Source organism: Amblyomma mixtum, chromosome 4 (assembly GCF_055824585.1).
Source record: "Amblyomma mixtum isolate Tamu chromosome 4, ASM5582458v1, whole genome shotgun sequence".
NCBI lineage: Eukaryota > Metazoa > Arthropoda > Arachnida > Ixodida > Ixodidae > Amblyomma > Amblyomma mixtum.
In genome coordinates this window covers 139,023,909-139,047,296 of record NC_143015.1, presented here as the reverse complement: position 1 = coordinate 139,047,296, position 23,388 = coordinate 139,023,909, and the positions used below count along the sequence as shown (strand labels likewise).

At 48.5% G+C, this 23,388-nt stretch overlaps 1 pseudogene across 1 annotated transcript in view; it reads left to right on the top strand.

The window, feature by feature from the left end:
* Window positions 1-22,994, top strand: part of LOC149348459 (uncharacterized) — a 51,241-nt pseudogene extending 28,247 nt beyond the window's left edge. Inside the window, exons 11-19 of the transcript XR_016292749.1 lie at window positions 576-670; window positions 2,511-2,799; window positions 4,975-5,087; window positions 8,400-8,747; window positions 12,792-12,900; window positions 16,190-16,774; window positions 19,412-19,957; window positions 20,760-20,841; window positions 22,856-22,994. The product of XR_016292749.1 is annotated as an uncharacterized LOC149348459 (transcript). The remainder of the gene's footprint in view (window positions 1-575; window positions 671-2,510; window positions 2,800-4,974; window positions 5,088-8,399; window positions 8,748-12,791; window positions 12,901-16,189; window positions 16,775-19,411; window positions 19,958-20,759; window positions 20,842-22,855) is intronic.
* The last annotated feature ends 394 nt before the right edge of the window (window positions 22,995-23,388 follow it).

Genomic DNA, 23,388 nt, shown 5'->3' with positions numbered 1-23,388 from the left:
TGGCCGGCAACATACAGACTTCCAAATACCTTTGTTGTTGAATCGTGTTGATGAATTAGTCAATTTTACGAAACCAATGTCCAAACATTTTCTAAAAACCCTATTGCTCAAGCATGACTTTGTATTTGTGTAATTTTGTGCTGTTTCTTTTGCTTTGTTGTACCTGAAAATGTATGTCTGTTTTTAGTATTACCGATTTTCTTTAGTAATGTTTCTTATAACAACATGTCTTGCTTTCAACATATTATAGCTAGATGTTCTGTTATTGCAAAGCAATCAGCAATTCTATGTTAGTCTATTTTGTAAGTATTTATGTGTTCATGCATGGCGCAAATCTATGTGACCAAAGATTGTGTGCTCTTTACCTGCTCGCTGAACGTCATCCGGAGCGAAAGCCTTTGTCAGGCACTGCAGCCTTTAGCTTTCGTTCCGGCTTTCTGTAACAGAAAGGAACAAATAAAGAGAAAGAGGGTCGCATTGCACTCTTTCAGCTTCAGGGCCTGTGTGGGCAAAAGCAAGCTCTGACCTTTCATGAAGTGTTCAGCAATTCGGTGTCTTTTTTTTCTTTTCTGCAGTGTCTGGTGTTTCAGTGGCAAATGCGATACAGAAGCTTACAGCCCCAACATCGGGCATCCCAGTATTGAGCGCCGCACCGACGTCGCTTGTGCAGGTGCGTAGCAGCGATTACTACTTATTTTTCCTTCCTCTGTTATGTGAAGGACTCCTTTTCATGCCTCCTGTGCGGTATTCTTTTTAAAAAATTTTTTTTTTATTTGGACAGGAGGGGGGAATTATGACCAGCACATTCAAGCTTGGAAATATCAAACCCGGATATTCCAAATTATCGACTGTATCGAACGCACGAATTATACCCTTGAAAATCCAGTGTAAAAGTGTAGGGGACTAAAGTCACGCTGTACATAAAAATACACTTTTGCCGGCTGTTCATAGCTGGGTGCTCGTGGGCCAGAAAAGAAAATGTCTCTAAATATAAGTCTACGCATACTTACGACATATAGAGCAGGATCCTACTGTATTAAAAGATTGCAGAGAAGACTGCATATGGTACCGAGGCTAAAATATTAGGCATATGCGAATAGCGGTTTTTTTGGTTTGAAGCGAATTCGGAGAAAATAGTAATGTTCAAGTAACTTCGAAGCGAATATTTATAAAAGTTCTAGCACACAAAAAAAAGGTTGAACGGCACTGTAGGCATTTCATAAATCATGCACTTTTTGAACACACAAGACCATTGCATGAAGAAGAGAAGAGTATGCATTGAACTTTGTTGCACTCTTCGAAGCTGTGCCGATGTCCTGCAGAAGTGGCCATCGGAAATTCGGGAGTTGGCTTACCTGCAGAGCCGACATTTGTGGGATGTGAGACCTACCTACGAGATCCCTGAGTGCTGATCTCAACTGCGATTGGGTCGTTGCGCAGATATTGCTTTTAAGTGACGACTTCAAGGGAAGCTGAAGTGGTTTTTCGAGAATTCGAGGTCATTCAAAAATTCGAATCTATCAAGCTTCTAGATAAAGCATGCAAAGTAGTTTTGCACTAGCATTTAAAATGGTGACATAATCGTCGATTAAAACCTCAACCATGTTTGGGCTTCTCATTACGCTGGAGGAGTGCGAGGAAAGTCGGCAGTGATGTCATTGTTGCCGAAATTTCAGATGTCCGCTGCTTACGCCTGCATGCTGCTGTGCGTCGACAGATGGCGCCAAACAATGCATTGTGAGCTTCACCTTCGATGGCGTCGGTCTTCTTCCATGGAATAACCCTTTCTTCGCTGGAAATGTAGTGCCGTCATACGTGACTTCATTATCGGGGCCTCTGCCCTTCGCCGTGTACTTCAGAGAAGCTGAACGCTGACGACGACCTTATTCGGCGATCACGCCACCATTTCGAATGCTAGAGCAAAACGATTTTGCGAGCTTTACCTGCACGTTTTGCACATTCGGCAACCTTAACCTCATCGAATTCTAAAATCACTTCAGTTGCCCTTTATAAAACGCGTGGCGCATTGCGATCCTGGAGTACGAAGCAAGAGTTCCAGAAACGTTCCTCGCTTGGGATGAATACTTCGAGATTTCGAATACCAAACATTCGGTTCGAATCGAATATCAAATACTTTTATCATTCAGGTGAATATTCGAAATTATCGAATGTTTGCGTAGGCCTAAAAATATCGTTGTACAGTGGTAAGACTGACAGCACAAAATAATGATTAGACACTAAGAAAGCTTGTCTTTCTTTTGTGCTGTTAATTTAGCATTGTATAGCACGAACCAGCTAGCCGAGCAATGTTTTGTCCTCTTCCATGCTCACCTCGATCAGATCACATTGTGTCTTCGTGCCGATCCGTATAACGTTGTATTGTTGTACGGGCCATACGGGTTATGTGTTGAGTTGTATCAAGGCCACACAGGGAATCGGGAAAAGTGTGAAGGCTTCCTGCATAAATGCTTGACGTTCGAAACATCTTCTTTCTTGTCGTGTTGCCCCAGATGCCTCCTTCGTCAAGCCAAAGCCATACACGCGTGAGCATCGGGGGCACCTCGGTGGTGTTTACGACTCCCGTGACTGGTGCGGTGTCGCAGTCGGGGGGCACGGTGCGGCTCAATTCGCCCCTGGTGGGGCCCCCCACGCGGGTGACGTACCTGGTGCCCAGCCTGCCCCCTGGCATGGTGGTCACCCCAAGGGAGGTGGGGCCCCCGCGGCTCGCACCCGGCGGGTCGCCCCAGCCCATGCAGACCATTCTGCTGCGCATGGCCTCGCCCCAGGGCGGCTTTACCTGTGAGTCTTGGAATTTGGTATCTTCACTTGGTGCTTTCAGAGAGGCAGCTCAAGTCTCCAGCAAAATCCTGCCCGAATTCATGGCTGCTGCACATTGTTACTTCACGACGAGGAAGTAATGTGTTGTTGGAGCTTTTCTCGTTACGTAAACAACAAGCTAATCACAAGACAAACTTATGATTGCGGTGATATTGCCGCCTCTGGCTTGTTTAATGCAGTCATTCATTGAACAGCTGATTTCGCTTGATGTTCTGATGGGTTCATGAAGTAATGATGGGTTCATACAGTAATACCCCTGTCACACTAGCAAATTTAATGTCATTCGAACCTAATGGCATTCGATGCATCGAATGTCATTCGGTCTCTTTCGATGCTACATGGAAAAAAGTAATGTCATTCGAAAATGATGGCATCGACGATCAGTGAAAAAAAGTAGTCCAACCGAACGTCATCGGCTCGCATAAAAGATGTTTGAAATTGTTGTGCACTGTTTCAAAAGCGGGTGAGAACATTTGTGTGCCGTATTATATGCTTAAAATATTATTTGCGGCCATTCTGCACCACTTTAGCCATCAAAAGCCAATTCAAGTACAAAGTCAACCATAAATCCGATAAATGTAAACAAACAAAATGGCTGACATGGCGGCGCGCAGACGCGCGCGGAGCTTGGAAATGACTTCTAAAAGGTGAACTGCTCAGTTACGTCTTTAAGTACCTTCGAGCTTAAACAGGGCACGCCAGCCAGCAAGAATCACGCATCCCAAAATGACCGACGGTCGTGGGAAAGACGCTGCTTCGCGCTCGGCCGCTGCTGTAGGCTGCTGAGACCGAGAGAACAGGACGAGCGCAGCGCTCGTCCTGTTCCCTTCCTCGTTCGTGTCTCCGTTTTGCGCTCTCATGTCTTTCACGAATATGCACCAGCAAGCCCAGCTCCAAGTACTTCTTAGTCATACAGTAAGCACCCTGCGAACCATGGGCTTAAATGCTGTTCTACAGCGTAGCTGTTAAGTGCCTGTACCTGGGTTGTGCGGCATTACCTGTAAGAGCATGAGGAAATGTCAAAGGAGGAGTGGGAAGGCTGAAAAGGGCTTCCAAGGAGGAAGAGGTTGGCACAAGTGAAAAGAGGTGCGTCAGGGGTGTGCTGTAAATGGATGAGGAGGAAAGGTCGGAGGAGGGCATGGAAAAAGTGAGGGCCTTGAAGGAGGAGGTCAGCAGAGGTGAAAAGAGGGGCATCAGAGGTGTGCTGTAAACGGATGAGGAGGGCATGGAAAGTGAGGGCCTTGAAGGAGGAGGAAGGGGAGGAGGTCAGCAGAGGTCAAAAAGGTGCATCGGGTGTGCTGTAAAGGAATGAGGAAGAAAGGTCGGAGGAGGGCATAGAAAAAGTGAGGGTCTTGAAGGAGGAGGAAGGGGAGGAGGTCAGCAGAGGTCAAAAAGGTGCATCGGGTGTGCTGTAAAGGAATGAGGAAGAAAGGTCAGAGGAGGGCATAGAAAAAGTGAGGGCCTTGAAGGAGGAGGAAGGGGAGGAGGTCAGCAGAGGTCAAAAAGGTGCATCGGGTGGGCTGTAAAGGAATGAGGAAGAAAGGTCAGAGGAGGGCATAGAAAAAGTGAGGGTCTTGAAGGAGGAGGAAGGGGAGGAGGTCAGCAGAGGTCAAAAAGGTGCATCGGGTGTGCTGTAAAGGAATGAGGAAGAAAGGTCAGAGGAGGGCATAGAAAAAGTGAGGGCCTTGAAGGAGGAGGAAGGGGAGGAGGTCAGCAGAGGTCAAAAAGGTGCATCGGGTGTGCTGTAAAGGAATGAGGAAGAAAGGTCAGAGGAGGGCATAGAAAAAGTGAGGGTCTTGAAGGAGGATGAAGGGGAGGAGGTCAGCAGAGGTGAAAAGAGGTTCCTGTAAGGGGATGAGGAGGGAAATTCAGATAAGGAGGACATGGAAGTGAAAATGCTTTGGAGAAGGAGAAAGAGGAGGTCAGCACAGGCGAAAGAAGGTGCATGAGGACTCAACAGGCGTGCCTTGTAAGAAGAGGGAAGGTCCAAAGAGGAGGGTGTGGAGGACAGGGCTGTATGGCAATGATTGGAAGAGTGGTCGTTTTGTTCTGTTCTGTGCTAGATTTGGATGATGATGTTGATGATTGCGAGGGGGGTACCCTTTGAGGCTTGAGACGAGGCACCTGTTTCTGCAGCTGTGCCGGGCGGAGCCATCACGATGGGAAACCTTATGCCGGCAAATCAGTCAGGTGGACCCACGCCTGGTGGACCGCCAACAATGATGGTGGCAACGCCGTCCGGATCTCAGGTAACCTTTAGTGTGACCTTGAGTCCCTGCACCTTGCGATTAGAAATGGTTTTCTGTTTAGTGACTACGGCTCGTACCGCCTGAGCTCAGCGGGCAGCGCGTAGCCGTTGAGAAACATGCTGCGAGCGCGGGTACTCCCCATTCTAGTTTTTTGCACAGCATAACCTTTTGTCCTTTTTTGGTGGGAATCCTTAGCACACAAGAAGAGTTTGCTGTGCTGTGGCACCACATGTTCGCGGTTACAGGCAAAGTCCAGAGTGGGACAATGTGATGCATGCGTGGTCGTACTGAAAGTTGCTGGCAGTTGTCATCTACCAGCTCCCAGTGTAACCTACTATGTGTGCAGAATTATACAAATGAAGCAGTTCATTTGGCTGATTTTTTTTTTTTTTCCCGGATTGCTGGCTGCCAAGTTCGGGGCGCAACCCTTATGCAGGGGCAGCCCCTACACGATAGAATCTTGGTGGTACGAACCTCACGGGGTCGCGAAAAATTTGTATCATTTGAAATTCTGGATTATCCAAATGAACGAAATTCGTACGCAGAAGCGTGAAAAATGCGTTCACACAGATCTGTTCCCGGCTGTCAGGATTTATAGTGTTTGCTCGTGTAACTTGCGCCCGTGCATAATTTCTGCACCTGTGATTTTTTATTAAATTAAAAAAAAAAACTTTCACACTCCTATTTTGCGTGCTTTGCTATGCCAGAGCACCAGCATGTGCACGGGTGCGCTCAAGGCAGGCTTGGGAAGACTGGTGTGGCTGCATTGCTGTGTGCAGTTGTGGGCATCCCACGTGGGATAACGTGGGATGGGGAGGGAGAAGGTGTATGTCTTACATTTGGAGCCAACTTTTGGAAGTACGAATGGCATATGGTGGAGCGATACGCTTTTACGGGTGCACTGCTTGCACAGGTTCCACAAAGTTGCACGCACACGTTGTGTAGCGAAATATAGGCTGTGGGTCCACTCAAATCCGGTGTCGCGTATTGACGGGCGCTTCATAGCAGTGAACAAATTCTGCCTTTGTGTTCTCTTAGCCAGGAGCTTCATGTTTTTTATTGCGAAGGCAATACTGCACTAGGTTTTGAGCCTTCAGCGTCTTCCCGGGGGATCCACGTTTGACCTTTAGCTTGACCTCTGTTGTGGCGTTCATTGATGCGCTCTGACATAGACAGTGTTGTAGACTGCGTTGATTTGAAGGAAAGGAAAGGCGCCTTACCAACTCTGTGGTTTACTGAACACCTCAATAGTACTTTAAAGCCGCCGCGGTGGCTCAGCGGCTATGGTGCTCGGCTGCTGACCCAAAAGACGCGGGTTCGATCCCGGCCGCGGCGGCTAGAATTTCTTTGGAGGAGAAATTCTAGAGGCCCGTGTACTGTGCGATGTCAGCGCACGTTAAAGAACCCCAGGTGGTCGAAATTTCCGGAGCCCTTCACTACGGCGTCTCTCATAGCCTTAGTCGCTTTGGGACGTTAAACCCCATAAACCAAACCAAACCAATAGTACTTTAAGCTAATTCCGGCCTTCATTGATGCACTCTGACATAGACAGTTGTAGACAGGAGGATTGATTTGGAAGAAAGGAAAGGCACCTTACCAACTCTGTGGTTTAGTGGACACCTCAATAGCACTTTAAGCTAATTCTGGCCTTCATTGATGCGCTCTGACATAGACAGGGTTGTAGACTGCATAGACAGGGTTGTAGACTGCGTTGATTTGGAGAAAAAGAAAAGCCCTTACCAACTATGTGGTTTAGTGGACACCTCAATAGCACTTTAATCTAATTCCCACCTTCATTGATGTGCTCTGTCATAGACAGTGTTGTAGACTGTGTTGTAGACTGCAGAAAGGAAAGGCTCCTTACCAATTCTGTGGTTTAGTGGACACCTCAATTACACTTTAAGCTAATTCCGCCTTCATTGATGGGCTCTGACATAGACAGGGTTGTAGACTGCGTTGATTTGGAGGAAAGGAAAGGCACCTTACCAATTCTGTCCTTTACTGGACACCTCAATAGTTTACTGGACACCTCAATAACACTTTAACCTAATTCGGGCCCTCATTGTTGGGCTCTGACATAGACAGGGTTACCAACTCTGTGGTTTAGTGGACACCTCAGTAGCATTAAGCTGGTTCCCACCTTCATTGATGCCCTCTGACATAGTGTTGTATACTCTGTTTCATACATCAGGTGCAACGCTGTCAAAGCTAGCGCTCTTTTTTGCGCAGCCTGCATCCGTGACAGAAAATAGTGCGTGACAGAAAATAGTGCGTTGCTTGTGGTGAGCGAAAAATAACAAATGCATTACTCTGTGGTTTAGTGGACACCTCAATAGCACTTTAAGCTGATTCCAGCTGTAGACTGTGTTGATTTGGAGGAAAGGCGCCTTACCAACTCTGTGGTTTAGTGGACACCTCAATAGCACTTTAAGCTGATTCCAGCTGTAGACTGTGTTGATTTGGAGGAAAGGAAAGGTGCCTTACCAACTCTGTGGTTTAGTGGACACCTCAATAGCACTTTAAGCTAATTCCAGCTGTAGACTGTGTTGATTTGGAGGAAAGGAAAGGTGCCTTACCAACTCTGTGGTTTAGTGGACACCTCAATAGCACTTTAAGCTAATTCCAGCTGTAGACTGTGTTGATTTGGAGGAAAGGAAAGGCGCCTTACCAACTCTGTGGTTTAGTGGGCACCTCAATAGCACTTTAAGCTAATTCCAGCTGTAGACTGTGTTGATTTGGAGGAAAGGAAAGGTGCCTTACCAACTCTGTGGTTTAGTGGGCACCTCAATAGCACTTTAAGCTAATTCCAGCTGTAGACTGTGTTGATTTGGAGGAAAGGAAAGGTGCCTTACCAACTCTGTGGTTTAGTGGACACCTCAATAGCACTTTAAGCTGATTCCAGCTGTAGACTGTGTTGATTTGGAGGAAAGGCGCCTTACCAACTCTGTGGTTTAGTGGACACCTCAATAGCACTTTAAGCTGATTCCAGCTGTAGACTGTGTTGATTTGGAGGAAAGGAAAGGTGCCTTACCAACTCAGTGGTTTAGTGGACACCTCAATATCCGGCTGTAGACTGTGTTGATTTGGAGGAAAGGAAAGGTGCCTTACCAACTCTGTGGTTTAGTGGGCACCTCAATAGCACTTTAAGCTAATTCCGGCGTTCCATGCAGCACTCAGGCTTTCACCTTTCACTACTGTAGTCGCTAAACTTGCTCGTAATTTGCTTTCGCAACCTTCCGGGCTTAACCAAGCTGAGCCTCTGCCAGTTTTTTTTTGTTTACGCCCTTCCATGCGGTTCTCTCCCTCCGATAGGTTCGCATGGTTCGAGCCCCGCCCCCCATGACCCTGCAGAGGAGTGGGGCCGCCACCCTGACCCTGCCCCCGGGGACGACGTTGGTGCGTGGCCCCATGGGGTCCTCCCCCACCGTGCGGCCGGGCTCTGAGCAGGTGTCGGTGGTGCGGCAGCAACCCATTGCGTCCACGACCGTGGCCTCCTCCTCGCCCCTTCAGGTGCCAGCGGTGCGGGTGCAGGTTTCCAAGCCACCGGCACTGCAGGCACCCCCAAAGCCGGTTCTCCAGGTGCAGGTTCCAACCAGCGGCTCAGCGGCTGGCAACAAGCCGTCTCCAGCCAAGGCAGAGCCAGTTGTCTCGATCATCAAGGTGAGCGTTGTCTGCCTTGTCGACCTTGACACTGTGGTGTTTGTGTTCAGCTTTATATTTGTTGAGCCCGTACAGCTGAGCTTCTTGTGAAGCGCTTAAGGGGGAATGAGGGTCTTAGAAACATTTTTTTTTAAGGCGGAAGCCTTTAATGCCTCATCGTTGTAAGCAGGGGTTGTTGACAGAAATGTCACGCTTTTCAATTGGTGGAAACGGTCGTGACGTCACAGTGCGCGAATTTCAAACGGGGCCAGTTGCACTTTGGCTAGTAACCATGCAACCAATTGAAGGGATCGTATAGTGATGCTCCAAGTAAGTGGGACTGAGTTTAGTTAATTGCTTACTTAACTGATTATCCTAATTAACCTTTCTAGTCAGACCAGATAAATAAATAAAACCGAGTAGGAAATTTTCCGAGCTCGGGAATCGAACCCCGGTCTCCGGAGTGCGAGACGAGCATGCTACCACTCCGCCATGCCAGCTCAATGGTTTGGAATGAACAAAGGAGCGTCTAGAGAATGCGGTGTCTTCGCTCACTCCCATCTTCCTCCCTTCTGGATGAGGTCGATGAGGTTTAGGTCTCCACCGAGATATGAGAGACAGATACATTTCCTTTCCTCAAAAACCAATTTACCGACGAGCAAGGCATAGAGCCGAACAGGCGATGGCGTTCAATGGACTCCCTGGCAGCGTTGCAAGACGCTGTCGCGTTCCGCTCTTAGAGGTGAAGCTTAACATCTTTACCACACATCAGTGACACAAGCAGCAACACCACGCTTAAGGCTTTCGCCTCACCGCACTTTAGGAGAACAAAGTGCCCCCTGATTTTTATTTGTTAACATAACTTTCTGAAACTTAGCACCTAGGTATATCATTGAATGCTGATTGGGAATATGCATTTAGATTCAAATTATCTCGGCTGGAAGGAAATATATGGCAAAACAAAATATCCTAATTAAGTGATTTCTTGCGGGTTTTTATAGTAATTTATCACCTAAAGAAAGATTTTTTAAGAATAAGCAGACATTTGCAAAGGCCCAAAGCACATTCTGAAGTTAACAAAATGTCTGTAAAATCAATTTATTGATCATAAATAAATAACAAAGTTGGAAAGAAAAAATGATGTGGCAGTAATTAGCCCACACTTAGCCTCATTGCTAATATACCATATTTACTCGCATAATAGGCGCACCCCCAGTTCGGTCGCGAAAAATCAGATTTTTTTATTTTTCGCGCATAATAGGCGCACCCCGAACTTGGCACTGTGATCAGTACTGTATTTACACGATTGCAAGCAGACGCCTCCCCGTCCCCACTATGTTTATTTTAACAAAGTTTTTGCTTAACATACTATTAGTCCTCACTAGTGCTGCTGCTGTCGCAGATGCTGCGGACCCACAGCACGTACAATGACATCGCGTGGAACAGCCACACACAGTTTTCAGGGATGCTCACTTTAAACATCTGTTTGGAAAGCTTCATCTCCAGCCGGAAACGTTCCCGACTTAGGCCCGCGAAAACCTCGGCGATAGGAGTCCCATATGAAAATTTAAGCACGCCGCAGTCGCAACTGCCGCACTTCTCGTCCTCATCGAATTTCCGGCCTGCCGCGCGCTTGCCGTGTTTGAGATTTAACTCCCAGCCGTGTAGCTATTAAGGCGCTTGTTCGTCGTGCTAAAATAGCAACGCTCGGCGACAGCGCAAGAAAGCCACAACTACGATGAACTAACATGCTACGATAGAAACCAGCCCTTTGACAGCCATAAAAAAACTGGAGCTGGTGATGCTGATGTTGATATGGATAGCGAAAGCTCGCGGGTGCTCGCGGCGGACGAAAAAGTTAATGACGATGATAAGCTTCACCTTGGGCGTCTACCGTGGGCGGCACCTGGAAGCTTGTGCGTGCGTGTGTGGCCTCCGCGACCAAGCGCGCGTTGCTCGCAGCCGGAGCCGATCGCGGAGGCCACCGCGTTCATTTCGAAGGCTATTCTCACGTGGATCGTGGAAAGTTTGGGTGCGACCCTTGCATGGATATTTTTTTTAAATGATTTCCTTCGGGAAAACAGGATGCGGCCCGTACATGGGTGCGTTTATGCGGTACGTTCAATTTTGCGAGTTGAAAAATTTCCGGAAATTTTACCCCGCGTAATAGGCGCACCCCTAACTTTGAGCCTGATTTTCTGGAAAAAAAGTGCGCTTATTATGCGAGTAAATACGGTATCATGTTTAAAAGAAAAAAGAAAGCTTTAGGGTGTGCGGTGGACCTTTGGGAATGCTTGCATATTCTTAAGAAAGCTTTTTAACTGATAAATTACTATAAAGGCCCATAAGAAATGGCCTAATTTGATGTTATTTTGTGATAAATATTCTTCCAGCCAAGGTATTTGAAATCTAAATGCATATTTGAAATAAGCTCTCCATGATACACCTACGTGCCAAGTTTCAACAAGTTATGTTGACAAATAAAAAACAAGTTTTCAAGACCCTCATCCCCCCCTTAATTTGGTACTTTTTTTGGTTGGGATCCCAAGCATGTCAAGTGCAGATAACGGGCGTTTTGGGGCAGTTCAACTCCTTTTGAAAGCTTTCAGTACAGATCCTGCGCTGTTGCGAGCCAGGAGACAAACCTTAAGTATGCCTGACTCGGAAGCTAACAGTAGACATGTTTGAAAATGAAGTGCTTTGAGCAGCACATCCTTTGTTGAACTTTGATTGCTACATGTACCATTACACGGGTGGTTATCAAGCATTAAGGTGACCTTTAGCCGACGAGAGGCAAGAAGTTTTGGCAGTCAGCGAGGTAAATCAAGAAAGATGTATGGATGTGTCCTGTGGATGTCAAAACAGGTACCGTGTAAACACGTGTAAGGGCTGCACTTTTTTTTGGGGGTGCGGCCCATACACGCGACGTACGAAAAAAAAAATTTTAGAGCAAAAACGCACCAGTCAGGGAATGAGCGGCATTTATTCTACGTTCAATCGTCACTCGTGGAGTATTTCGACTCTGAGCTGTTGCTGTGCCCTGGTGCACGCTCATCCCAAAGAAGCCGCGCAGCATGTCCGCTGTCAACGCGTAGCCGTTGCTCCGCATTTCCATCACATAGCAGAGCAGCTCTTCTTACAGTTCGGGAAACTCGCACAGCTCGCTTCGGAAAGCGCGCTTTTTGCAGCTTGTGTTTCTTAATGCACCCTTTTGATAGCACGATCATCGGACGCACTTCTCGGCCACGCCGAATTCTCAGTCCGCCGCACGCTTGCCGCGTTCGAGAGCCAACTCCCTGCCGTGTAGCTGATAACGTGCTTGCCCATCGTGCTAAAACTACATTACTCGGCGGCAGCACGCGAAAGCCACAACTACGGAGAACGCGCTAACACGCCATAAAAGGCTGGAGCTGGCGATACTGATGCCGATGTAGATAGCGGAAAAAAGATGCGAGGGGAAAAAAAAAATTGACGATGATGATGATGGCTACGGCCTCGCGCGCCATCCATCGACGGTTTTTGGAAGCTCTTGTGCGCGTGCTTGGCCTCTACGATCAAGCGCACCGCGATCGAGCGCGCCGTTGTTTGCAGCCGGAGCCGATCGCGGAGGCCACGGCGCGTGCATTTAGAAGGCTATACCCGCCTGGGTCATAGAAAGTTCGGGTGCGGCCCTTACACGGATTTATTTTTTTTTTTAAACATTTCCTTCGGGAAAACGGGGTGTAGCCCTTACACGGGTGCGGTCCTTACACGCGTTTATACGGTATATGCGAAACTCCAGCAGCCATCAATGGAGCAACCATGAGTCTGTCTGAACTCCTGCAGCTGTGGCAGGAGTCGGTAGTGTGCGGAATAGTGACTGTGGCTTCTATGAGTGCAGCGGTGACGACTCCTGAAGGCTGTGCATAGTTGAGCAATGTTTTGTAGCCGCCTTGTTGTTTTACACTCCTTTCGGATAATCCGGAAAGTTCCTGAAGTCGGCGACTGCTTAAATGGCTCCAGTTCGAACTGGAGGGACACTATTTCAGGGTTTTTTTTCGCCCCCCTCCCTGCGTGCAATTTCAGGGCTCGCAGCACCCGGCAGCGTTGCCACCAACGCCGCGGTACATCGACGATCCCAAGAAGAAGCGGATACCGCCCAAGCCATCGCTGAAGATCTCCAGAACATCAAGTGGTGAGGAGGGTGTAACGTGCTGTGTCCAGGGCTGGTGTGGGCGCAGCGGTCTTAAAAGAGCTGCTTTATTCTTTTCTGCACTTCTTCCAGTATCCAGTTTCCTCGTTAAAGGGGGATGAGGGTCTTAAAACTGACCTTTTTACTTATGGCTAGAATCTCGTGAAATTTTGTGCACAGATGTGTTTTTCTTTTCTGATTGCAAAAATGTAGCCATAACTTAGCTGGTGGTCTTAGACCAAACGTTATCTTAAATTTTAGAGTGTAATTAGGTAATCTCTTACGCAACTTTAATGAACTTTCTCATTTCATTTTGTTGCTTTTGATTACATGAATTGATAGCAGCAAATTCCCATACCCAATGACATTCTTACTTTTTTGTTTAGGCCATGTATGAATAGCAATTTACAATTAGCTTAACGAGCTGCAGTGTCAAATACTGCGACCTTTTACTCTCGATATAATATACAGTAGAACCCTGCTGTTACGTTCCTCACTGCTGCGTTTTCCCGGCTGTTACGTCGTTTTCTTCGGGTCCCGGCATAGCTTCCATAGGATCCAATGTATTGGGAACCCCGCTGTTACGTCGTAGCCGAGGAAACGATCCCGCATGATACGTCGCAACCGGGCTCCCCGAACCCAACCGCCAACCGGCATTTTGATTTTTGACTAGTCTTGGCCAGGCTTGGCTACGGAACTGGCTGCAAGAAGCCACACGCCAGTTGGAGGCCGCCACTAGATGGCTATCTGCCTCGCACGCCGAACGCCGCGATCTTTATCGTGGGAGGTGGTGAGGAGGAGGCGCGGCTGCAGTCGCTTATCAGCGCGCCTTTTCTTTCACTCTTTCTTTTTATCTTTTAACTCTCCTCTATCTGCAAGTGACAGCGGTGGTGGCTCGGCTGGAGCCAGTTGGCAGGGCCCGTGCAATTTCCTTTTCATCCTTCTCAGTCGCAACAACATCTATTTTGCTTTGATGGCGTGATAGCGTTGAGTAAGCGGAAGGGGCTTTCCCTTGAGGAAAAGCTGGACGTACTAAACGCAGTCGACAGGCAGCCAGGGCGGCTTACGCGGAGCAGTGCGGCGAGCAGCCTACGAACATTTCAGTGCTTGACGCTGTGCACAACGTCGCTTCAGCGTGGACTGCAGTGAGCGCGTGAACTGCACAGCACTGCTGCGTGCGTGCGATGTGGCCGCACCGCAAAGCGACGCTGACAGAAACGCGTTGTTCTTTCCAGCGAGCAAAAGAAACTGCAATCCACCATTCTCGATTTTTTAAAGTCCTAGGGTCAATTTGCGGAAATTAATTGTTTCAAGTCAAAGCTGCACTGTTTTCATTAATTTTCGGTGCTTTCCTCACTGTTGCGTTTTCCCGGCTGTTACGTTTTTTTTCCCGGTCCGGTGAAAAACGTATGAACGGGGTTCTACTGTATAAGGATCACATGCCTTTAGAAAAAAACGAAGAATGTCACTGGGTATGGGAACTCTCTGGCTATCAGTTCATGTAAATAAAAGCAACAAAAGGCATTGAGAAAGTTCATTACAGCTGCGTAAGAAATTACCTAATTACATTCTAGACTTTGCAAGACTTAAGACCACCAGCTCAATTATATTTTGAATCAGAAAATAAAAACACATCTGTGTGCGAAATGTCATGAGATTCTAGCCATAAATAAAAAAGTTGGTTTTAAGACCCTTGTCCCCCCTTAAGATGGAAACCAAGTTTGCCATGCCATTTGTGTAATTACTTATCGTATGTTGCCGTGCATAAGTGGGCATTTTTATTCTTCCAAAAATTGCCATCTAAAATTGTGGTTGGGGAAGGGGGGGGGGGGGGGGGGGTGGCTGTTGGAGGGTTGCCATCTCGAGAAGGAGGGATGGGGTGCGGCAACTTTTGGAGTCAACACGGGAGGGCTGTGAGCTGAGGGGGTCAATTATATATTTGGAGTCTAGTTACACGCGTCATTATACCAATATATGGTTAAACAAAGTGAGCTGTTTGAAAAATTCTGCGACATTGCAGCTGGACATTGTTGATCATTGTAGCCTATGGCAAGGAAAACGAGATTCTTAGTGGACTGCTTTGTTGTAACCAAACAAAACTAAAAAAAAACGAAAAAAAAGCAGCAAATGTGGCTTGAAGACCCTCCAACCTATAGCGTCGACCTGTTGTTACGATGTTGTTGTTGTTGACCATGATATCTTGACAATAGGCTGGCATCATTGGTTGCAGGACCTCTTTCGGGCGGCATTTGTTGCTTCATTCCCTTGCTGTGACAGAGTATAGAACTAGGGGCTTTTTCCATGCAGTTACAAGAAGCAGTTGTGCAATTAGTGAAAGGACAAAAAGTTACGTTGCATGATTGGAGGTGGTCTGGGATAGGTTTGCTCGAAAGCAGCAATAATCTTCTCCTCTCGCCTCTTGCAGCAGAAGCTGTTTGGTCACTTGTGTTCTTTTGGCTTTTGTATGTGTGTGTGTGTGAAACGAAACTCCTGGAGCCTCTGAAGGTTGTACCTGAATGCTTGGAAGTTTTGTCAGTGTAGTGCCCGACTGGCACATGCGTCGGGATATATGTTCTTACCACTTGCATCAGCACAGCCGGTAATTGGAAATGTGTCGCGAGACCAGCACTGACTGGTCTTGGATACATTTGCAGTTTGGACCTTGCACTTGTCGCTTGCAAACCCAGTGGAAGGTCTATTCTGAGTTTGCCAGAATTGAGAAGGAAAGTATTTGCAGAGAAATCTTTGGGGACGGAGGGGGAGTTCTGCTCAGACTTTGAAGGTGCAACCAGGTTGGCTGTCACTGACATGCTTCGTAAGTTTTTTTTTCTACGAAACTGAAGGGCAGAAGCTGTTATTGCCACATTCTCACCTGATCTGGAGGCCGTTTGCACAGTGGCATTTGCAGCCAAAGGTACAGCCTTTGGGCGTAGAAGTGACAATAACGGGGCCAGAGAGCATAAAAAAATAGAAAGGAAAACACCCGGTACAAAATTTAGCACATTGGTTTCTAGGTGCGAGCTCAGATTGGACACGATTGCCGAGCTTTTTTTTTTTTTTCCTTTTTCCTGCATTGTCTTGAGGCTGCAAATACGGCTGGAGCCGCTGTAGCGGAATGCTGGCGTCTGGGCCAGTGTGCGAAGCAGGCCCTTTACTCTCGAGGGTGCATGCGTTTTCACTCCTGGCCGTAGTTTTGCGCCAGCGCTTCTTTACGGCCGCGGTTTCGGGGGCCGACGAGGCAGGCAGGCCGACAGTCCCTTAAAGCAGCGGCCCGTCGCAAACATGTCCACAGCAAATGCCGGCACCGTCATCGCCACCGTTGCGATCAAGCCGCTGGCCAAGAGGACGCCCGCTCCGCCGCCCAAGAAGGAAGAGCCCAAGCCGCCCACCGCGGAAGACGTTGAGAAGCTCGTCCAGCAGTGGCAGACATACCTGGAAAGCCAGCAGGCCGTCGAGGACGGCAAGAAGGAAGACGGCGCCAAGGAGCAGAAGCGCCGGATGCCCTACCACGCGCAGCGGCCCTTACGCCAAGCCTGTCTCTGCCAATTGGGCACCTGCCGGTACGACCGGCTCCCGGTGGCCTACAAGGAGCGACTGCACGCGGACTTTGGCCGCCTCGAGCCCGACCAGCAGCTGCGAGTGCTGCTGGGGCGCATGTACACGGGGGGCAAGGCGAAGCGCGAGCGCCAGAAGCGGAAGAAGAGAGCCGCCCAGGAGGGCTCTGCCGCCTCTGACGCCGCTGCTGGCCCCAAAGGCAGATGCAAGTGGGTGTACTGGCTGCCTGCGCCTGGTTCGAAAGTGCTCCGACGCAAGGTGTGCAAGGCCGCCTTCATGGGCGTGCACGGCATCACGGAGAAGCGGGCGCGCGACGTTCAACGTGAGTGGGGACTTTGCCCGCCTTACAGGCTTTTTCTTTTTGTGTGTGTATGTATATATGTACAGTTGAATCTCGGTAATCTCAACCCAAAGGACACTAAAAGTTTGTTCAGACTGAGCAAAGTTCACAAGGAAGCCTGTTTGCAGTGGTACTGGTAACCTCATTAGGGATGTGTCAGCACGTGCCAGGTCTTTTCGTAAGTCTCTCACCTTTCTTGCGCTCACTCGCCTTTCTCACCTTTTGCGCGCTGAAGCATCACTTCCTTGGTGTGGTTCTTCGAGTGCGCCATAATTCTGCACCTGTTCGCAGTTAAATGCTGTTTGTAGTTCCCCCTCGCATGTGCCGTAATTCTGCACCTGTTCGCAGTTAAATGCTGTTTGTAGTCCCCCCCTCGCATGTGACTGCGCCGCTTGTGTGGAGGTTCCACTGCTGCCACGTCGCACCGTGGCGACCTCTTAACATCTTGGAGTGGTTATGCTTCGACGTTCCCAACAGCGTGCAGGAAATAATGAATAATGAATCAGGCAATAATGAACAATGAAATGCAGCAAACTGTGAGGAAGGTCAGCTGGGAATCCTGGGCCGTCACTGAGGCATTTGCACTATCACATTGCCTTTTGCTGATGTTCTGGTTTCAGAATGCAGGAGAGGAAATATCTGGTTGGAGCAGCCGAGATTCAGTGCACATCACATCGCTGTCTGTATTATCCAGACAGAAATACATGGGCCCCAATGGGCTTTGTGCATTTTCGTCCTTACATTGCCTGGACAGCAAGTTTCTTAACAAGGCGAAAATCCATTTACAAGGTGAAAATCCATATAAAAAGTTTGGTGCCCCGGAATAACTGTCCGTAATTCAAATTTTCCATATTAACGGAAATTATATTTACGAGGCACAGCATTTGATGGAACTTGCAGCCGAGATTCAGTGCACATCACATCGCTGTCTGTATTATCCAGACAGAAATACATGGGCCCCAATGGGCTTTGTGCATTTTCGTCCTTACATTGCCTGGACAGCAAGTTTCTTAACAAGGCGAAAATCCATTTACAAGGTGAAAATCCATTTAAAAAGTTTGGTGCCCCGGAATAACTGTCCGTAATTCAAATTTTCCATATTAACGGAAATTATATTTACGAGGCACAGCATTTGATGGAACTGTGACACGTCATCGTCATGTAGTGCATCCGAAAAGCAGATGACCATCGCTCAGGTTTTTACCGAATACTATTACTGCAGTGTTAACATTTTCTGGCAGTTTCTTGGGGGCGATTAGATAATTCGGCCTTGGGATACTGTAATTGAGCTCAATGCAGCTGCGTGATTGGTTTCCATGGTTGCTAGCGCATTCGGCCTTCGGGTATTGTAATTGAGCTCAGGGTAGCTGCGTGATTGGTTTCCATGGTTGCTAGTGCATGCGGCCTTTGGCTACTGTAATTGAGCTCAGGGCAGCTGCGTGATTGGTTTCCATGGTTGCTAGCGCATTCGGCCTTGGGATACTGTAATTGAGCTCAGGGCAGCTGCGTGATTGGTTTCCATGGTTGCTAGCGCATTCGGCCTTGGGATACTGTAATTGAGCTCAGGGCAGCTGCGTGATTGGTTGCCATGGTTGCTAGCGCATTCAGCCTTGGGATACTGTAATTGAGCTCAGGACAGCTGCGTGATTGGTTGCCATGGTTGCTAGCGCATTCAGCCTTCAAATACTGTAATTGAGCTCAGGGCAGCTGCGTGATTGGTTTCCATGGTTGCTAGCGCATTCGGCCTTGGGATACTGTAATTGAGCTCAGGGCAGCTGCGTGATTGGTTTCCATGGTTGCTAGCGCATTCAGCCTTCGAATACTGTAATTGAGCTCAGGGCAGCTGCGTGATTGGTTTCCATGGTTGCTAGCGCATTCGGCCTTCGGCTACTGTAATTGAGCTCGGGGCAGCTGCGTGATTGGTTTCCATGGTTGCTAGTGCATGGCTGCTGCTGATTGCTGGGCTGTAAGTGCGTTGTTGCCCGGCTGCACTTCTCTGGGCAGGGCAGGCAAAGTGCATCGCCTGTTCGAGCGAACTGATGCGCATGCTCATGCTTTGCAGCACTTTTTCTCTTTGAAAAACATGAAAGTTTGACTGGACGACAGCGTAACTGGAAGGTAGACGAATGAAATGGGTTTGAATTATCGAGATTCCACTGTATTGCCATTGTCGTTGCAGTGGTGGTAGTAGCAGTAATTGATAATTATGCCGGTTCTCTTTGTGGGGATGCTATGACTGCATTTTGACTTTTTTGTGTTTTTACAAAAACAAGAAGGACCGACGCAGGGCATGCGCTAACTTCATGAAAGTGAAGTTAGCGAATGTCCTGCTTCGGTATTTCTTGTGTTTGTCTCCCTTTAGCGCTCTTATTTTCTGTCACAAGTAATATGCACCCTCTAGCCCAAATTGACGTTCTTTTAATGCACAGTTTTCCTTTTTCATAGTTCACTGCGTTTTCTGCCATTTAATTTCAGGCCTCAATTTAATGCTGCTTTTAGGCCCAGCTTACTTGCTATCTTTAAATTTTCCTTGTTGCAGGGGGCTTCACAGTGTGTGTTGACCGGCCAATGCTTCTTTTTTTGTTTTTTCCATCTCTGCCCTGCTTTTGTCCACTCAAGTGCTGTGGATGCGGCTGAAGGCCAAACGTGGACGCACGCCCACGGGGGATGAGTCCGACATCGAGCGCGAAGAGTTGATGCCGGGCGCATACACGGACGTCGATGACGATGACGGCGGCGCTGAAGAGAAGGGAGTTGAATCTGAGAGAAAGCGGAAGCCACTCCCAGCTCGCAGGCCTTACAGGGGGCGGAAGATCCTCCGAGTGTCCGAGAGTGAGGGTAGCAGCAGTGAAGCTGCGGATAGTGGCCCTGGTGGGAAGGAGGACGATGATGATGAGTGGAAGCCGGAGGATGAGGATGAAGTGGAGCCCCCTGTGGCCAGGAGCAGCAGAGTGACGCGTCGAGCGTCGGAGGATGTCAAAGTGAAAACCAAAGAGCCAAGCCCCGAAGCTAGTCAGGACAGTGCGGCGGCGGCAACAGAGGTTGATGGGGAGGTTGATGAAATGGATGACGATGACAATGTGCCTTACCTGGACATCAGTGGTTTTGAGCCCATATGCTCGCTGGAAGAGGACAGTGAGAACCTGGTCCTCTCGCTACCCCAGGGTGAGTTGCTGTCACGGTGTTTTTTTTTTCCCTTTAGTGGACTTGGAGGTTAGTGGACATTAGGCCATAAGCCTAGTTAGCTTGTTTAGATTTCGCATTTATGGGCATTGTGTGGTGATCATTTGTTTCGGTTAGCAGAGACAGTTCAGTGATTCCATGTAAACAATTGCTTCCATGTAGGAGGCAGCGAATGAGGTTGATTTTCGGATAATATACTATTAAATTTTGGGTAGTATTTCCGCAAATAACTTGTGGCCTAGTTTTCTTATCACCTTACAGAGTGTTTACAGTTTGCAGCGCATTTGTCGAGGCACACTTTTTAGGTGTTACGTAAAAAGTGGCTAAACAAATGTAGTTCATGGTACTGGTGTCGCCATCTGCCGGGAGGCGAGGGAACTATTTGTTTGTGGTTTGGTGTGGTTTATGGGGTTTAACGTCCCAAAGCGGCTAAGGCTATGAGAGACGCCGTAGTGGAGGGCTGCAGAAATTTCGACCACCTGGGGTTCTTTAACGTGCACTGACATCACACAGTACATGAGCCTCTAGAATTTCTCCTCCAAAGAAATGCAACCGCCGTGGCTGGGATCGAACCCGCGTCTTTCGGGTCAGTAGCCGAGCACCATAACCACTGAGCCACCGCGGCAGCGGTAAGCTTGCTTCTTCCATTTGTCTCCGGCAGGTGGCGACACCTGCATGATGGTCAGGAAACCACCCATCCTTATTTTCGTGTCATCTAGTCTTGCATTGCACTGTGCGTGGGGCTTGCGTGACACTGTGGTGTGGGTTTTTCTTTCATTACAAGGTGTCTTTGAGGACAACAGGGAAATCACCGGAGCGACTTAGGGTTTCTCACTCTCACGGACTCGCCCCAACTCTCCAGAAAGGTACCGTGCCCACTCGTGAAGCACCGTGTCGCGATGGTCGCACACCCGTGGCGAAAACATCCTTGCGCTTCTGTTGCCCGCAAGTCGGTTGTGCCACGATACCTCAGAGCACTGAGTTTTGCGACATCACTGCTTGCCGTCGTCGGTGCAGGGCCGACTGTAGTGCTTTGTTTTTTTTTTCCCCGACGGGACTACTACTGTACACTCCATACCGAAGCCACTACTATCCTGCAGGAATAAATTGAGAGTGCTACCTGATGAAAGTGTTGTGGCCAGTTTCATTTGCCCTCTCTCTGTTCCACCAGCTACAACACAGTTTCATATTCACGCAAGAACCACTTCAAAGAGTTTCATGATCGGTCAGCTTTGAGAACATTTTTGTGATGCGGGTTGCGTGATAGGTCTCAGGCTTATACCACTGTCCTCCAAATTTCTTAGCTGTGATATGCCGGCACTATTATTAAGCACGAGGCAGGAAGCAACGATTTGTCGTCAGGGTCATTAGGTCGATCACTTTGAAGAGCAGAGTAGCGTGGGAGAAGTGTAACGAACGCTTTCAGTTCCAGCAATTGAGCTGTGCTTGGTAGTCACTGAATCAAATGCAGTTTTCCGCATCACAGAAGTGATTCTTGGAGCTCACTGCTGTACACACAATACCTTCACGACTTGTCCGAGGCGTATCCAGGAGTTTCGTTTCCCCGAGGTGTTTGGGCTGCAGTCGAGGGTTCTTTTGCGTCTCTTTTGTTGTTCTCGGAACAAAGCACTTGCTCAGAGCGCGAGCATAGCGTTGCGGCGGTGACATGCTGCAGTGATCGGCCGTTGACTCAGTGCCCTGAGGCATCGGCACCGGCGTTCAGTTGTGTTCGTGTCCTGCTCTCCCACCCTTCACCTTGTCACTCGGACTTCGCTGCCAGCTAGACTTCCGGGCAGCGACTAGTCTTTTCCTTTTTTTTTTTTCGCCGTAAATGTTCGAGCACCATTTATTTCTGTGCCGCTTTTGTGTGCGTTTTCCGGGTTGGTCAGGCGTAGGAGGAGTGGTGGGAGAGCTGGCGATCACTGTAGCATCTTGCTGCCTCTTCACCGCTTGTGCTGCTTCTGCTGGCATGGGGGTACTTGGTTTTCTTTTTTTTTATTTTTCAGATCATGTGTAGAGCGTCATGTCTGCCTGCCGCCGCAGTGAACGCACACTCTTGGTCGAAGGAGTTCAGACCGCACCGTTTTCTCTTCAGATGTGTGGTGTGGAGCACTTAACTGTACCCCTGAAGCTCTAAGGAGAATCCTCATTCTTGCCTTTTGAAAATTTTCTTTTCTTTTTCTTCGTGGCTCAGGGGTCCTGTAAGTGCTCAATAGGGGATATTCAAAATTCCGCAAGTGCGCTTTCCCGCATAACAATGTTGCCCCTAACAAGATGGCCGACTTCGCTATAAAGGAACTACATGAGCTTCAGGACAGGCGCTAAAGGTGTGGATAGAATGTAAGAAACATATTTTGGAAGAATCGAACAAAAAACCAGTCTTTCTTGCTTTGTCTCAGCTGGAAACGCATGGTCCGCCATCTTGTTGGGGGCAGCATTGTTATGCGGGAAAGCGCACTTGCGGAATTTTGAATATCCTCTATTGTATGGCTCAAAAGCAAACCGTGCGGCCTGAAGACTTTTGACCAAGGCGCTACGCTCTAGCCGCATGTGCCATCTGCTTTGTTTCGTTGCACTTCTGTGATGTGTAGGAATGCCTCATCGGGTTTTAGCTGTCTTCAGGTTTAGTACTGCATTTTGTGTCATTTGTATGTGGATGTTATAGTTACTGTACACGGACTGGTACTTCTATGTGTATGTGTGTGTGTGTAGGGTTGTTTTTTTCTTCAGCACTGCTTGCATGAGCAGGGTAAAAATTAGTTTTGGCCCAAACTGTGTGTGGGGCTTCAGACAGCCTCAGCTCAAGAACCATTGAGCCTAACCTGACTGGTTTCCTCTGTGCATCGTTCTCTTTTGCCTCGCGGATGCATTTGCGTGCAGGCTTGGTGCTCTCCTGGAACATGACCTTCAACACGCTGTATGCCGACATCCAGACATACCAGCTGTACGCCTACCAGGAAAGCAATGCCCCCCCAGCCACATCTTTCTGGAAGAAAGTGGGCGACGTGCGTGCGTTGCCGTTGCCGATGGCTTGCACCCTGACCCAGTTTGTGGACGGACACAAGTACCACTTCGCCGTGCGAGCTGTCGACGTTCACAACAGGCTGGGACCGTTCAGTGACCCAACCAGCATTCTGCTCAAGTGAAGACTGCACGCTTGATGACCCCCCCCCCCACATCCCATCCCTCATCCCATCCCTGTGCCCTCTGTCATCCATCTCAGCACTGGCCTTCTGTCCTGGACTGGCCTTGGCCATTGCAAAAAGTGCAGTATTTCGGCTCGTAGAAGTCTGTTTAGGACATGGGTACCACTTTGCGGCGTGAGCCATCGGCATTGACGACGGACTTGAGTGGAGTGTGCTGACCAGCATCCTCTGCTAAGGGAACACTATGCACTCATTGCATTCTGGACT